Here is an 18,316-nt window from a genome sequence, read left to right on the forward strand (position 1 = left end):
TCTTCTGGCTGCACAACAATGTAGAGATTTAAAAAAAAAAAACAAACACCACCTACTAGCAAGCAAGGTTACAAAGAAATAACATTTGCTTTTTAGAGGTGAGGAGGCAATGGGGACACTATCAGTGAAACACCTAAGTCAGTCTAATAAGACAGGGTAGGCGCAGACTATTTTAATTTTCACCTGGCTGGTAGATCCAGCATCAAGAAAACAGAAATATCCAGCACTGAGAACATGGGAGGAGGATGTGGGAGGAGGAACCCCAGCCGATGCTGCAGCTGCAGCAAAAGCCATCCCAATAACGATACCCACTCAGGTTGCTCCAGCATAGGAGAAGGCTTCAGCTCGCATGAAAACATTGAGCAGCAGCACCCCACGGTCTGATCTCCAACCCAAACCACACTCCCATTCTCTACAAAGGGACAGCAGGCTCCGTATCAGAAAGACAATATTTTAGTGGTATTTAGAGAACAGAGATTTTTTTCACCAGAACAGTCGAATTTTCTCCTAAAGAAACAGTAAAAGGGGTGGTAGAAAAAAGCTGGGATGTACCCTGATAATCACAAGGTTGTGACTTTGGGTATACTGAAAAAAAAAACAATTCAAGTAATTAATTTAGCATGCTAGCATCCAAAGGTTGTCCTTGCCTGAATTTCTACACACAGAAACTAGACTTACAGCCTTGTTAAAGCTGATGGGATGCGGGGTCCTGATTAACAATCACAACAAATACAGATTTTTATTTCTGTTAGGTATTTAAGGCGAGTGGCCCGTGCGTCTACCACGGACTTCAGCCACGTTACGAGTTGCATATGCTTTAGATAATGTTGAATAAACATTATTCTTGTTTCTATGATGGGAGAACAGCAGCACTTAGACACAAAATAATGCTCACAGAGAATGTAAAAACTCTTGCTGCTTGGTTTCTCTGAACGCGAGAGCTCAGCTGCACACACGGGACCATGTAAGAGCATCTCTCATTATTTTTTCCCCCTCCATCTTTTGACAAACTGCTTTCCATTTTAAATGCTGAGAATGCCTGCAGAGCTGTTTGCCCTTTTACCTCCGAAACCTCGAGCCAGATGGTTTCCAGGTTTACAGCAGGTCCGAGGCACTTCAAACACAGGGTATGCCGACTCAAAAGCGCAGGGTGAGGGCAGAGGGGAGCGGAAAGGAGGGCGCTAGCACCCGAGGTGGGAAGCAGGGGACTGGGAAACAGCGGGGAGAGGGCTCCCCAGAAGAGGCAAAAGCAATAGAGAGGACTCGAACATTTAACTCAAAAGCCAGTGATAGCAGTGGGAAGACTTCCACCCGCTCCCCTGGGTCTGCATCGGACTTTGGCCATCAGAAAACCCAGGGCACCGCTCTGTTTTTAATCTTCTTGAGCAGCACGAACACCCTCACACCAGCAGGTCCGAGGGCACAAACACCTCGCGCTTTCCAGAGGGAGGAAGGCTGACGTGAAGGCATTGCTCTTGGACTTCCTCTGGTACCTCCCCAGCAGAACCAGCAAACAGAAATACCCTGTGTCCCTTAAGTACCGGCGCAGCAGCGATGACAACTTTGAAGGCGACATCCTCGGTGTTAAGGAATATCTACCGCAACCGCCGGGGCGGGAGACAAAGGGCTCTTTCACCTTAACGCAGTTGCTGCCGTCAGCCCACCGTCCCCAGGAGCGCCCGAGAGGGAAGGCTTGCGGCCAGCGGCTGCCCGTCAGCCCCGGCGGGGCGTGCAATGCAGTGCATGGCCGCAGCTGCCGCCCGCCCCACATGGTCCACTGCGGCGTGGGTCTAAAGCCCTTAAGGCACAAGTGCACGGCGCTGCGTAAGAGAGATGACGTACCCACGCAATATCATGCAATACACTCAGAGCAAGGTGAGTGGAGTCTTTTGCCTCGGATTCCTGTATGTCCGCAGCCACCTCACTTCACCTGTGCATCACAGAAGGCTGAGGTTGGCAGGGACCTCTGGAGGTCATCTAGTCCAACCCTCCTGCTCAAGCAGGGTCACCTAGAGTTGGTTGTCCAGGATCATGTCCAGATGGCTGCTGAGTATCCCCAAGGATGAGAGACTCCACAACCTCTCTGGGCAGCCTGTTCCAGTACTCGGTACCCTCACAGTAAAAAAACGTTTCCTGATGTTCAGTGGAAACCTCCTGTGTTTCAGTTTGTGCCCACTGTCTCCAGCTGTCACTGGGCACCACTGAGAAGAGCCTGGCTTTCTCCTCTGCACCTTCCCTCCAGGTATTTATATACATTGATGAGATCCCCCCTGAGCCTCCTCCAAGCTGAACAGTGCCAGCTCTCTCAGCTTTTCCTCATAGGAGAGATGCTCCAGTCCCTTCATCATCTTCGTGGTCCTATCCATACCCTATCCAGTATGTCCATGTCCCTCCTGTACTGGGGAGCCCAGAACTGGACACAGCACTCCAGGTATGGCCTCACCAGTGCTGAACAGAGGAGGAGGATCACCTCCCTCGACCTGCTGGCAACGCTCCTCCTAATGCATGCAACAGAAATACCAACAGAAACCTCAAGAGATGCAATGCTCCTGAGTTAATGTAGGACATCAGAAGAAAGAATTGTCAGCCCATGGAACCACCTCATTCAGTCTGACAATCGGCTGTTTCATGTTTGAATATTTTTTTGTTATTAGTGGAATCATTCTGGCATAAAACGGAAGGACTACAAGCTTGTCCAGCTCATAGCAAATTTTTACTTCACTGGGCTTTTCTGCCTCGACCTAATAACCCCCAGGAACAAGGCATAGCAAAGCTTCTCCCCACCCAGTAAATAGCCATAGTTTTGTTCACAAATTGTAACTGGTTTAATGAAGGTGGCTGCTGACGCCACCAAGCTCTGGAGACCTGATGGCTGGAGAGGTGAAGGTATGTGCTACAGTCACCAAGCAGCAAAGGGAGTTTGGCCCCAGACTTCCCACCATCCAGGGAAATGCTTTCACCAGCCTGCTGCTGGGCAGTAAGTGTCTGTACTGGTCAGTCTCCACCTCCTCCTCCTAGATGAATTCAATCCATCTAAACGCACACAAAACCAGCAGAAAAACTACTTGTCAAAATGCAGTCAAGTTCTTCAAGTGCTTCAGGACAACCAAACCTCCGTTGTTCCGCTGGGTTGTTATTTGCCAAAATCTCCGAGCTTGAGTAACATGAAGTTTATGCTGTCAAGGGCAATGAAAAGCTTATAAACATTAAGCCGCGACAAAATTTGCCAAAACCTCAGCATTCAAAATAGCCTCTCACAAGGAGGAGAATGTTTTCCATCTTGAAATTAAATATTTAATCCTGAAATTTTTTTCTGGCTACGAAGGGGAAAAAAAGGGGCCTGCACAGATGCGTTCACTTGGTTGGGCTAGTCCTAAAATAAGTTTTTTAAAGCAAGTACAAAAGCGTTTGATTTAAACAAATGTACATTGTTAGAGGTCAATAGCTGCTATTCAGGGGAGGCTGGAACAATGCAGTTCACAAAGCCCGAGGCATCTGAAATGCAAATACAACGTGTTCCCTGGCAAGGTAGCTCAACAATACGGTATCTGTCCATGGGCTGGGTGCACTGCAAGGCCTTCCCATCTGGGGGAGGGAAAAAACAAAAAAAGTCTTCGCAAAAGATACCTCACAAGCTATGCAAGTTCGAGCCACCTCCCGTGCCCAGCTAGCTCTGCAAGGGGGCTGCAGTCCCCCTGCCATGCATTAGCTATGCGCAAGTGGCAGTTCTGAGAACAAAATCTTCATTAGTAGTTAACTTATGGACGAGACTTGTCATGCAGGACCTGTCTGAGGAAGGACTCCACTCAACGCACACGGCAGCACGTTGTATCGATCTGAATCTGTTTTGGGGGAGAAGCCTGGTAACTTGGGTTACTCCAGAGCTCCCTGACATGCCGCTCTTCTGTGGTAAGGCGGCAAACAAAGCCACGGAGCACTTACTAAAACCCAATGGTTTTTATTTCCGTGAAGTGAGGTTGTAAAAACACTTGGCAGTATTGCAGAAGAAGGGCCATATGCCACCATTTCCATAGCAAATAAATTTCTCCCGACTGCAAAAGGGAAAGGAAATAGGTTTGAAAATCTCACAGCTGTAAGACCACCTGGTGAAGTCTCTAGTCCTCCTACCCTGCAGATTTTGCTGCTGAAAATGCAAACTCTGCCTCTTACCTTCCTCTGTATTCTGTTCTTGGAGATGATAAAAATCCATTCTCTTTTACCTTCTATTGGACATATTCACTGGAAATCACAAAATTAACTAAGAACTGTATCTCAAGTAAGCAAAATGGTGGAGTATTCATTGCAAAACTGTAATTAACAAGCTAGATTTTGTATGCTGAATAAGGTAACTGTCTGTACATTGATTACATTTATATATATATAGTATATATCTCTACACATGAAAAAGCACTTATTGTATAATAACCGTGTCCTCATCCAAGTGAAAATGCTACCCATTCACATGTTATAATGTAAAATCCAGTCGACTCATCAATGCAGTTGATTCAAAGCAGTTAAAACTGCTTTAAATTAAGGGCAGTGAACGCAGGTATGCTGCGTCTGCATTCAAAAAGCATTTCGCTATTAGGGCTTGGCAAAGCAAAAGGAACAATATTCAATATGTATTTAGAGAACCTTTTGTCTATGCACCTCAGTAGCTTGGCTCCAAATACAAAGTTTGAGACAGGAAGAGATGTTATTAACTAGGTCAAGCTGGACATAGCTTTTTAATGCAAAAGATAACCAAAACCACATTTATCTTCATTCCTCCTCTTTACTAATTCACACACTGATGACAAACAAGGAGGGCCACAGCAAGAAAGAAGCTATCCAGTAAAAATACAACTTTGCTAATTTCATATTAAGGAACAGTTTTGCTTCTGAAAACTCACCCTGAAAACACTTCAGTTTAGGTACCCAAAAACCGTAACAGGCCAAGTGCGTGCCTGCTCAGTTGACAAACTCATGAAATTCACTGGAAGCTGGATATCCCTCACCGACTTCAATCCAAAAATGAAGTGTTCAGCCTCTTAAGCAGAAGACCAGACCTGTTCTTCCATACCTAAGTCCAGAGAAACAAAGTAGTAGCAACGGCCATCTGTCTGACGTATTACTCCGCAATTCAGAGCATTGGTGTAGCTCCCCTCCTTTGCAGTGCCTGGCTTCCCCGGTGCAGCTGTCCTGCGCTCATGGACAAAAGTCTTCCACAACAGCCAGACGTGGCTGCATATGAGATCTACTACAAAAGTCTGTGCACCCTACTGCGACACAACATACAACAGAGAAATAAACGAATACTGCAGAAATCACTCCAAGACAGGGTCACCAACAGCTCCGCTTCTCTCCAGCCAGCCTGCCTCCCCTCTGCCAATAGTCGGAAACCGGCAGTTTTCGTCCAGGGATGGTGCGGCGGGAAAGGATGGACAGAGTTACGGAGAACCCTAAGTCTCTGTAGATAGTGAGAGAAAGCACAGCTTTGGAAGGTATTTGAGCATGTCATCTAAATTCCAGTGCCTTAAACTCAACTTCATGAACTGACTACGCACTTAAATCTAGGCACATACTTGATCCAGCTGAATAGGGTAAAATTCATTTTCAAAACACTCACAGCACTAATCACAATTTCCTCAGAGAGCACAGGAATAAACTGCTAACACCTTTCTCTCAACAAATTTAGTTCTGCCTCCTGAACAATACTGCTTTGCTCTACTGTTTTAAAGCAGAACAAAGCCATGAAGATGTTTCCATGGGATATAAGGTCAGTTCAGGGGGGTTAGTTTCCTGCAGAACAAAATCTCCTTGAAAATGAGATGTTTCTGTTGTCTGTCCATCCCCCACGCCAGATCAAAGCACCAGCTCTCCTGCTCCTGAGGTCTGCGCAGCAGCTGCTGATTAACCTTGAACAGGCTCCATCTCCTTCTGTTTCAGTCACTGGAGATAGCGCAGCACCGACGATGCCATACCACTTTAAACAAGAAGCTGAATTAAAACATATATTATTACTATTACTGACTTGAGTGGGAACCGGAATACATTTGTACCTTCCCCAGCCCTCTGAAAGCACCAGTACTTCTTACAAGACCACTGCATCATATAATATGGCCTTTTTTTTTTTTTTTAATTAAAAAAAACCAAACCAAACCAAAAGATTTTATCTTCTAGTTATTCCCAACACAAACAGCACACAGAGATTACCCTCTATATATGCAGGTGGATGAGCACACTCCTCCCCACCTTCTGCTGCTGAGTGTGAAGACACACATTGCTAACAGACCTTGCTCCAAAGCCAAAAAGTAATTGCACTTCTCTGCTAGAGCTCTGAAGACATGGTTGCCAGCTCCTGAGGATGACAAGGTTTCCACACCGCTAGGAAACAACAGCTTTATTATACCCTCAAAAGCAAATCTAGCAATGAGATGCCATCAAGTCTTTTCAGGAGAGTTACCAGTATTGCTCTAGTCTGAATTGTGACTTTCATGAGAAAGATTCAAGTGTTACCTTTACGTTTCGACAGGTTTTGTCAAACAGCTTTTTCGCTTTTGAGACTGCCCAACCCACACGATGGCATCATGGCTGGAAAAACACGACAACACAGGAATCTGGAAAGCCTATTATCAGTTGCAGTCAAGTTTGACAGGCTGCTACGGGGCAAGAACTCTTTCTCGTGCTTGCAAGTTTAGGTAAAGCAATAACAGTTTCTGGGCAGTCAAGTCAATGGCATTTCTCATTTATTCCAAAATTAAAAATCAGCGCTTGAAGTACTACTTGGCAATTGACTGCGATTAAAACTGCAAAAATGAGAAATCAGGGAAGCGGGAAAAGTGTACGGCAACTTTCCTCTATTTGCCAGATCTGCAGTTTCAGGTGCCGCTGCACATCGCCATCAGCGGGTACCACAGACTCGCCCCGCACGCGACACCGCCTCCACCACTCTCCCCCCCACACCTAGGCTTGTGGGAGGGGAAATTGTATTCTGTTAAAACTCAGTAAGGAAGATAAGTAATTCAAAAAGACAGCACGTGGCTGAGGAGAAGGAAGAGGGAGCAGTTACTGATGACAGTGGGAAGATGTAAGGAACACAGGGGAAAAGAGCTTGGGGTCACTGTACACCTTTCCATCACGTCTATATTGGGGCGGGGGGTAGCGGTGGCCAGGCAAATGACAGACCTCCTGGTACCTTCATGGTCATCTTAAAAGTAGCATGTAATTCTCTCCCCTTATTTGAATTCCTAAAGAGGAATACATAATATCCTCATAAAAATCTTAAAACTTACCCTAAGAACCAAACAAGCCCTAACTCTGCTTTCACAGATTTCAACAGGAGTTGCAGTTCTGTCTTCGATGACAGCACAGTTTTGCCAAGCACTCGTATTTTTCCTAAAACACATTTTTTTATTAATTAGTCATGACTACAACTGCAAAAAAAAAAACCCAACAGAAAAAAAACAAACAAAAAACCCCAAACACAAAACCACAAAAAACCCCAAAACTTTGTTTTCTTAAAACAAACTGAATTTAACCGATCTGTATACATGCACACACCCCAAATCTTCATCCGTGGGAGTTGATATTTTTTAACCTCAGCAGGTATTTTAAGAAAGACAAAACCAAGGAAAGACAGTGCACATAAAAGCAGCAGGAGAAGAGAGTCTCTCCTCTAGCTGTTCACCAAAGCCTACGGCAATTTAACAAGAGTAGTTATCCCAGCACGACTGCCCAAACAAGCCAATTTAAATCACCGCTAGCTTCTGCTAAAATAATCTTTTCCATATCGTCTAGTAAAGTTGTTACACTGCCGTGCAGCTATATCACTGACTTGGAGACAAGAGGACAGCCTGCCAAAATGCCTGTAGCTCATCCACCATGCCTGGTTGTACTTGGCAGTCCCCAATGCAAAAGCTACCAGCTTGGCAACTTTTTGCTTATGCTACGTGACAAGCTTATAAACTCACATCAAGGTGGAGAAGGATTTCTAAATCCACATGTATGAAGTCACGCTAGCACTCTCTTCTCATTCCCTCCTTCAGCTACCCTCTCAGGACTGGTGTCTCAAAGACCAATGAGGCAAATGAGGTAGAAATATCCACACAACTTTGATCTTCTTAAGAAACTTTGCCCTTAAAACCTCCAAATTTGTCATCTGCCACAGGTCGCTAACGGTCTCAAAACCATTTTTCACAGGCATTGTAAAACACACTAGTGTTTTCTTCCACCTTCCTCTTGCTCTCCTGCCCGAGCAGAAGGCAAAGCAAAGGCCAGGGGAGCCGACTCACGAGCACCAGCCACACGGCATGCGAGAGACCGACCACTCTGAAACAAGGTTTAGTTTGAGACTGAACTTGAAAGATGTTTCTCATTCACTGCCTGCAAAGCTCATGGAGAGTCTTGTTTGCAAAAAGGGAACTCCTGCTTGCAAATATGTATGTTCAGTCTAATTTCAAAATGTTTTGTTTAGGAGGAACATCTTTTATTTCAGTACTTTAAAGCTGATTAAGTGAAAAAAACCCAAAAACATTCCTTTGACACATGGGTCCTGAAGAGAGGCATTTACCACTTGTTTTCATGAGACATGGATCTATTAGGCTCATCAGTCAAGGAACTGTTCAGTTCTTAACATTGTTCTACACGTACCTGGACATTGACGTTTTAGAAGAAAATCTAGTATGGAACAACTATATAGTACTAGTTTTTCCACAGATACTAGTTGTGCTACACAAGCATGGATATGCCTTGTCTAGAGGAACATTATACTGGTTCAGCCTGATTTGAATTTGCAAAGCAGATGAAATTTCTGATCAAGATACATTTTCTACCATTGGCTGCTCTTTGCCAGCCATCTGATTTTATTCTGGTAGTATTTATCAAAGCCTTCTTGCGTCAAGAAGCATCATCGATAAAAATGCCAGTGTTGCACCTGAAAGCATGCAGGAGGAATTGAATTTAGCAAGGCAAGGACTGTTCCTGGTTTCTAGGAAGCTCAGTGTTGTCTTTTTCTTTTTTTTTTTTTTTCTCTTTCCCCTCTCATGCCAAACAAGCAGCTAATTCGAGGAAAACTTACCTTTAGTCAAGTGGGATTCTTGTGTGAAAAAGAAAACCCATATTAAGCAGCAGACTGTGCAAGGCAACAAGCATACTTAAAAACTACTCCCAAGAATATCACAGCTTTCACTTTGCAAGTTACTGGCATCAAAGTACAAAAGGTTCCACTTTAGCTCTTGCTTCCATATTGTCAATTTTCATGATCCTTTTACAGGTCTGACAATATTAGAGAGATTTTTTTGTTTTGTTTATGTCTTCCTGCAACTCAAAAATATCAGTTTACACATGAATCATTTTCCTGCGTTAGAGCAGGGATGGGCAAGAAGGGAAAATATTTCCAGCCTTAATTGTTGCAGAAAACAGCTATAAGATCAGAGCCTTAAGACAAAAACAAACCGACCCACCCAGCTCACATTCTTTATAAGTGGGGTTTTTTTCCTTTTTTTCTCCCATCTTCTTCCAAGCTTCACATTTTCTTGAAATTAAAGCTCAGGATTTTGGAGAGACACAGTTCACACTTCAGTGCCGTGAGAATTAGCAAGACTGTATTCCAAGGCTAAGAAAGTAAGTGTGAAAAGGAGAGAGAAAAGAGAATAACGGACCAGTCACCCCAGTTCTTTCGTTCATTTATTTCACTAACAGAAACATTAGTTATTGAAAATAGGAGAATTTTAAATACCAGGTCGTAACTTCTTTTCCTAAGTTGTACTGATCCCCTCACATTGAATTTACAATAGATTATTCAGTAGGCTTCATTTCTCTTTGCAGCTTCACTTTCACAATACGATCACTACATATCTCTATTTCACCGCAGGAACACAAGTATTTAAAGTATGTAATTGCACTGAATTACTTCTTTACATTACTAGTTCATGCTTCAAGGTTTTCTTGGGTTTTTTTTGTTGTTTGTTGGGTTTCTTTAATCAATCCCATTTGGCAAGCTACATGGGGTTTGCCCTACAAACACCAGAACCCTTTCCTAACTTTGCCCAACTACCATGTCCTACAGATGTCAACAGGACCCTGCATATGGCTAAAGATCTGTAGAATGAGGACATATATGGTTAATACCTGACGGAATACAGAAACCAGGAGGAACAGATGAAGAACACTGGACAGTTGGTAAATGAGGATGTGCTGTGGACCTGCTCAGTAGCACTTCCAACAACCATTTCAGCCTTGCCTTCCTGAAGGCCCGGCTGGCCGGTCTGACCCCACGCTGAGGAACAAATCCCAGTTACGCTTTGACCACGAGCAGTTGACGGGTTTGGGCTGCACCAAGCTTAGCAGGCAGAGCTCGGGTCCTCCACTCCAGGAGCCGCAGTGGTTCACCCAGCCGCTTTCACCAACAGTGCCCACTCAACCCTGTTCATACGCCCCGTTATGAACCAGGGGCAACGTCCCGAGCCCAGGAGAAGCACCTCTTCGCCACACCAGCTCCAACAGCCGAGACGGCCCCGCAGCCCAGCAGCCCCTCGGGGCGGGCGCAAGGCAGCACGCCGCAGCTCAAAGGCGGGACCGGGAGCCCAGAGAAGCTCGATGAAGAATAAACACGTGCCGTGTCTACACCTAGCCAAGAAAATGCGGTTTTCTGGCCGGCAGCAACTCGGTAGCAGCAGCGCCGAGGCCGATTTGGGAAGCTCGGGCAGACGTTATCAGACCTGCAGCATCACACAGAACGAGTCCAGCGTGGGTTACAAAACAACTTGAGGTGGTGGGGAACCAGTACTACATACCCAGGACCTAACCATTCTTAAAAATTAATTAAATAAAAATTAATTAATCCTAAAAATCCAGGATGTGAGCAACTTGCCTTGGGGAAGCACACCCCCCTACGTCCAAAGTCCACCTGTGGTGCCTCGCTTTTACAAGCAGGTCTGGAAGATGGGATGACCCTTTGCCAGAGCAACACACGGACGTCCCGATGAATGGCGGGCAGCACGGCACCCGCCTGTGCTCTCCCTCCTTACCTTTCACGCTTCAGGTGAGCGCAGAAAAAGCTGATCCTGCCACTAAAGTCGTAAGTTGCAAGGCTAGCATTAGCAGCTTCCCACACTAATTTGTACGCTGCAAACCACAATAATCACCGAGCAACTCCAAATTGCCCGTCTGGAGATCACCTGATGAAAACACAACCAATTAAGCAAAATGTAATGGCATGCTTTATCATTAAAGGGCAGAGCACTGGCTTATTCCCATGCACCTGCGGCAGAAAGGCTGGCAGGGCACGCAGGGGATGCAGAGAGACGCTGCTGCACCCGGCGAGCATCGGCTGAGCTCAGCCTAGCTCCTCACGCAGCACACGCGTGGCCAGCCCCACTGCGGGCATCTCGGTAGCGCTCAGAGCAGGGAGGGCCTGCAGTCCAGACAATACCCCCAAAGAAGGGAAAGATTTTGTAACTCAGAAGGACGTTTGCACTTTTTACGGCGCATGATATCTGATGCCTTTTGCCCTCCGACTTCCTGCAGCTCACTGCCTTGCATACAGCAATGAAATGCATGTCTTAAAAAACAAAAGCAAGCAGGCAACAGTGTTTTAATTAAATCCTAACAGCATATTAAAGCACTCTCAACCCACTAAGTAGCAGGTGTTACAGTTCTACACAGAAAGGGGCAAGCGTATTTGCTGGAGAGTTATGGGAGCTTCTACCAATGGGACAGAAGTAAGCACCAAAAGAAAAGAGTAGTCAGGGTATACACCATTTAAATAGATATCCTCTATTTTCAGAAGTGGGGGGGGAGGCGAGAAAAGAGTTGAAGGGTGACCTTCAGTTAAGACTCCCTAGCAGACCTGTAAAGAGGCCCACAGGTCTACACAGATAGGAGAAAAAAAGAAGAGTTTATTCCACCTTACATTTATTTTAGAATTAATTTGCATTCACAGCAGTTGAAAAAATGATACTAAGAGGACCCTGTGAAATTACTGCACCTGCCTACAACCCTGAAGCGGTGTCCTTTATTCCATTTCCTAAGTCCTCTTTTTGTTTGTCCTACCTACACCCATAGATAGTCCGGGATGCCTGGGAGGAACCACCCCCCGAGACTTTGGTGGACACTTCCCTTTGGTCTGGAACAGGCAGGAGGACTGGCTGTCAGCTCTTCCCATCTCCTCCTTCTCCAGTGATTACCTTCTCCTCCTTCCCAGGTCAGAAACTCAAGAAAGACTCCCAGCAAATTTTAACACTCAGCCATGAACTGAGATGTAAAACACAGAAGATTTGATCACTGTCGTATTTCAGTGTAAAATGAAATATGAAGAGAATGTATCAAACTGTGAAGGATAAAAAGCTATAACCTTAAATAATTTATTATTCAATTCCAAATTCATTCAGTTTGTAAATAGCTCATAAATACGATCTAATCTACAAACCCCGAAACAAACACCAAAGTGTCGGTAAATGTGAAATAGCTGCTCATGAGTTACTTCTCAAACCTGTGATCAAATTTTTCTAAACAAAAATCAATTGCAACGGGCATTTGAAAACACCTAATTCACTTCCCTGACACAGGGGACAAGCAAAATTAGGTGGCAGTAGTGGAAGAGAAATGTAATCCCAGCCCAGTCTCTCTCTCAGCTGTGGGACGGTGCGAGCAGAAGGCTGTCGATCAGGGCTAAGCTCCGCTTTCCCAGAGGCTATGTGACACCAAAGCAGGCTGCACCAGTGGTGTTTTACACCACTGTAACACATACAGAAGGTGCAACTTCATAGAAAAGAGAGTTTGGGATCTATAGCAAAGGCAAATTTAGCAACAAAGGCAAATTTAGCAACAAGCTTGTATTTTAGGTAAAGTTAGAAAGCCATGAAGTTCAGGTAAAAGGCAGCGTTTCCTGCATGCGCTTTGAACAGTTTTGCACTTCATTGGGTTTAAACTTCTCTCAGAGACAAGGTGATGCTTTGCAAGGCTTCCCGCTGCAGAGCCCCATCACTGCTGATGAATACCAATGGTATGCAGCAGTTGCAAGGTAAAAAGGCGGCCTCAAACACTGCATTCATTATATTCAGCCCCTCAAGGTCACAACCTTCGGAAAAGCAATCTCCTGTTCTCAGACTTTCGCTTAGTCCCCTTCTTCTCCCTGACCAGATACATTTCCTTCCAGTAATGCTATTCTTACTAGGATATCTGTTTTGATTTTTTCTGTACTTGTGCAACTATAAAATGAAGCATCTACAGGGCGAGTCACTTGAGTCATTATGGCGAGGCATTTTTTTCTTTTATTGGTATTTTTTCATATATATTACATGTAATAAAAATTGACACCTTTTAAGTTTATTCACCACTAAATTGCCAGAAGGGAACACGTTTAGTAGAAAACCCAGAAACGGAGCAGGTATTTATATCTGCAAACCTTCTCTTCTCCTGTCACAGATACTTTCATGCCATACGCTGGACTGAACCCTGTAATTTCATACTGCTTCCCATCTTGTATCTATAGACAAATCCCCAAGGGAGGTCATACAAAGCAGCTCACAGATTCCTTGGATGTACAACAACGCACCTTTCCTCATGGCTTGTAGCATCTTTCCAAAGAAGCTTAAAATCTGCACTCCACCTTTCAACAAAAAGGTGCGGCACGTTTCCTCACTTGCAGGCACACCTAGAGATTTGACGCGTTCCCATTCTGCGTCCTTGTTTTCATGACAGGGATGAACATTTCCTGCATCATTCTGGCGCCAATTTTTTTTTTTTTTCCCCTTCTTCAATGCATGTTTACATGAGCTGGTAATTGTTAAAAGGAAAAATTACTACCTCAGTCTAGTACTTGTGGCAGGAGCATAAAAAACAGAAACACAGAGCAGTTGCTTCGGTAATTTTTTTTTTTTGCATGCATGCGTGTTTTACTGTACTGCAGGTTGATAGAAGATTTAATCCGAAACTAAACCACAAAGCAATTAGAAGAGCTTAACCAAACAGAAGTGATTTAAAGCATTAACACCTGACAAAACGGGCATTTATCCCAGAGATAAACGAGGAGTACAAGGAAGTGCATCTGGGCTGAGACTCTCTTCTAGTTTACCACGTCCAGTATGCAAAAGCATAATAAAACCAGGGTTGAACAGCTGCATGCCTCTCAGCCGGCAAAGGACCTTCTCCTTGGTCAAAACCAAAGCGATTTTGACTATACGTTGTAATCTCCCAGAGGTGCACCATTCATGTATCAAGGTGGGAACCCCTTGCACCCAAGCTCTTCCCACTAGCCAAGGGGATTAGCTCAAGCAAGAGGCGGAGCATCCCCACAGCAGAGGGGGAGATTTTCTCCCCCCCACTTCTCCAGGATCAGGTCTGAAATCAGACCGCACTCTTTACTACCAACGTGACCTACTCGGGCCGAGACGCTAAACTCAACTTTTTTGGTCTAAATCCAAGAAGGAGATCCCGTTTCCCTCACGCAGAGACCTGCCAGCTGTGACCAGCAGCCACATCTCCCCCAGCCTGGCAGCGCCCACGAGCGCCAGCTGTGGAGAGCTGTGCTTCCCCGGATTAGAGAGACTGATGCAGGGAAAGACCCGGCAAGAACACAGCTGCTATAAGACAGAGATATTCAAAAGTGAAACCCAGCAGACTTTAAGGCTGGTGAAAGCAATGAAATGATGGCGGAGACCTAGGGGGTGTGAAATGTATTTGCGTGTGAAGCACGGGTATCTTTGGGGAGAGCTGGGGATGTGCCAACAGGCAGGGGATGGTGCTGCCAGCAAGAGCATGCCCAGGAGCTCTTTCCATTCTGGCCATCTCGTCTTCAAGAAGTCGTCGTATTTCAAAACACACTATCCAATACCTTAGGCTACCCATAGACTAACGTGTATCTCTATTAGGCACCAGATAGACAACACATACAGACCATGCAGCCACGTTAAGTCTGACAAAAGCATGCTTTCCTCCTGTAGGGAAACTGCTCCAGTGGGTTTACACATCCCTGCTCTGCACTTCCCAGCTCCCCCCTCACCCTGCCACCCAAAGGGTGTGCTGGAAGCTACGAGTCAACTCACCGGACAGCAAGCCTTCACAAGCAACCCCTGTTGACCCTAAAGCCCAGGGAACCATGACTCTTCCCTTAGCTACCTCTGAAACTATGTCTACTCAGGAGCACAAACCTTTACGTGGCAATTTATTTTACTTGGCAATGAATTAAGTCAACCAACTCTTTTGTCAACGTCAGCCCAGACAATTCCATAAACATCTACTTCCCACAGCGCGCTGCAGTTCCCCAGTCTGTGAAACCTGGGAGGACTTTATAGGCTTTCCATCACAAGGACGTTGCTTTAAATTATTTATAAAGAAGGTGACTGCACAGTAAGTTCAAGTCAAATTAGCAGGGTGCTTAAATTAAAATGCAAGCGTAGCACTCAAAATGCAGTATTACTGATTCTTCCCTGCCCAGAGACGTGCTTTTTCTTAAATAATAAAAAAAGAACCCTAAAAACAGAAAAAAAACCCCAATCCGAAGTATACGGACTCCATAGTATTCAAATGCCTGCACAAGCTCAGACTGGGAATTTTCCATGACTGCTTGACATAGTGCTATTAAAACATATTTAATCTTACTTAGTCATAATCAGATTTTTATGGCACTAAAGAACGCAAGTCTAAAACAAATATAAATGTCTTCCTCTGCCCAAACACAGCGAGTACCTTTTACTACTTTTCATACTAGTAATAAAGTCACTCCTCATATTACTCCACTGTGAGTCAACAAAACAGCTATTTATTGGTTTTGGGTGGTGGGTTTTTTTTTAATAACTCTTAGGTAAAATTAAATGACCTAAACACTGTTGAAAAAACAACTTTTCTACAAATGCTGAAGTATGGAATTGTGCAAAGAGATGCATTATTGGCAAATTACTGTAGAACAGAAGAGGATTCAGGAAAGCCTCCTCAGTCAGAAAGGGCACGTGCTTGATTCCAGCTGATTTCAGCACACCCAAAAATGAATGAGTGCTTCTTCAGCCCAGACCTCCTTTGGGAAAAATGCTCAAACTTGGTCACCTGGAGGGGTACCTATTACTACCGAATTACCCTCAGAAGTGTCATTTCAAAAAACTTGACTGTTTTTAAGCATGTTACCAATTATTTGGACTGCTTTAGCCAAAATGGTATTTTTACTCTTCAAAAATAAAAAAAACAGCCTGTTATCATTAATCTCAGAGCAGCAGAACTTCTGAAAAGCATCTTTCTCATCATTACCAGAAAACCCAACCCCACACAACAGTTCTGCTGAAGCTGATGCCCCTGCAGTGCTCCTTAACTCTAGGACAGTAGGAATCATGAAAAGCCACTTGTGCTTTACTGCAAATAAATGTTGCAGTAGCAACGTGTTCCTCTGCTGCCAGCTCTGTATTAGCTTCCTCCAAGCTTTGACTTGGCTGGTCAAAAAGACTTGGCCTTAAATAGAACCAATTTTCTTTTCAAAGAAGTCCTAAATAATCTCAAAATGGAACAATAACTTTCTGCTTACTGCACATACTACCTTGAACCCCCTACGCAGCATATAAAATACTTCATTCTGCAGGGAGGAACAGAGATTTCCTCACCTGTAAGGAAATGAATTTTGAGTCCTAGGAGCTCCACACCACTTTCATGTGTGCAGCGGAAAATATCGCAAACCACAAGGACTATGTGCCTGCTCCTTCCCCAGGGAAGTCACCCAGAACTTGGCCCCTTGCTTAGCACGGGCGGTAGATCTGGTTTTATTTGCATCGGCGCAAGGACGCGTGGAGGGCAAGAGCCTTATGTGCTACACCTCTCTAACCGGAAAAAGGGAGAAAGACGTTGGAAATGGAAAATCCTGTAGTATTTTGCAACTAGAGAACCAAGGCAAAAGCAGATTGAATTACTTGTTGAGAGCTGGAAGTCTTTGGCACATGCAGCGATGCAGTTTAAATCATCCAAATCCCACGACAGTGTTCACATGACATCACCTTCCCTCTTGCTCATGGGCCAGCCTTCCTACAATTTCCCTGTTGTTTCAAGTATCAACTTGTCTTTGTTTTGAAGAAGTGACTACATTTCATCATAATTCTAGCTGCTCACGCATACGATGAGCACAGCTAAACTCTGGCAGCGTGTTTATCACCGCACCGAGATCTTTTGAAGAGCGCACCTATACAACGTTGTTTTGGTCACGTTTTCAGTTCCCTTTCATCTTCAGATAGCCACGAGCATGTTTGCTTATACACAAATGTGACCATCAGAATGTCTGTGTATATTTTCAGATACGCACGTGCTTTCACGATGTTTTCTTCTCCTAGGAGTTAAATCCCCACCTCATATTCACATAAGCAAGATCCCATTTGTCCAGGAGACAACTACAAAATCTAGGCCTGTAGCTAGGAGTACGCAGCGACATATGCTTCATTTTAATTCCTCCAGATCACGTTAAGACCCATCTCAAACATACCCAACTTCCAGAGGTAATACACAACTTCAGCCAACTTGCAAGAAGTTTGTTTGGGTTTTTTTTTTTACCCCAATATGCTGTACAAGTCTCCCCCTCAGATGAAACTGTATCCCTTTATTTTTTGTCTAAAAATAATTTATGGACACATTTACAGAAATAAAAGATGTGATTACATTCAATGGTCCTTCTGTTGCGAAAAGAAGCTTTCAGCAGAACTTTTTCCCAGCAAGTCGATTCTCGAATATTCAAGAGCGAGCACGGGCTGGTCATGAATCACGCCAAGTGCACACACATCCACGCCCGCCGTTCCCCAGGGAGTTGCGTGAATAACACGGATGGCGCTGTGCCACGGGTGTGGAACACTGCTTGCCCTGTAAAACTCAGTTACTACAATAATGTATAGTGTCATACGCGGCTTCTTCCTGCTCGTTCGAGGAGAGAACAATGTCCAGTTCTTCTTTAAGTCTGTTTTCTACACATCATGCCTCCAACTTGAGACTTTTTTTTCTCCTAACAGTAGCTCTCATGATACCATCTGGTGCCTGAAGGACACAGGTTGGCATGTAATGACCTCCATCCAGTCCTAATGCAATTCAATTTCTTCAGCAGAGTTAGAAACTACAAGACACCCTCTCCTCTACTCCTACTTCATACGCTGCTCCGCTTCCTTTCTGCTAAATTAAAGGAAGCATCATTGAGACTCAGCCTTCTGTGGGCTAGTACGTTAGCAACACTTGCACTCTTCCAAAGCCAATCGTCTCTTAATGACAGCTTCCTAAAAGGCAAAAAAATCTATTCCGCATCTTCAGAGTCAATTCTGACCATCTCCACTACAGAAGTCACCAGTGGTAGATGTTCTTCCCTCAACAAATGCCATGCACT

General features: G+C 44.6%; 1 protein-coding gene across 1 annotated transcript in view; it reads right to left on the minus strand.

The window, feature by feature from the left end:
* The window catches only part of MYO10 (myosin X), a 165,775-nt gene that overhangs the window by 139,320 nt on the left and 8,139 nt on the right, over positions 1-18,316 (minus strand). The gene's annotated exons all lie outside the window — the stretch shown is intronic.

This window comes from Calonectris borealis, chromosome 2 (genome assembly GCF_964195595.1).
Source record: "Calonectris borealis chromosome 2, bCalBor7.hap1.2, whole genome shotgun sequence".
Lineage (NCBI taxonomy): Eukaryota > Metazoa > Chordata > Aves > Procellariiformes > Procellariidae > Calonectris > Calonectris borealis.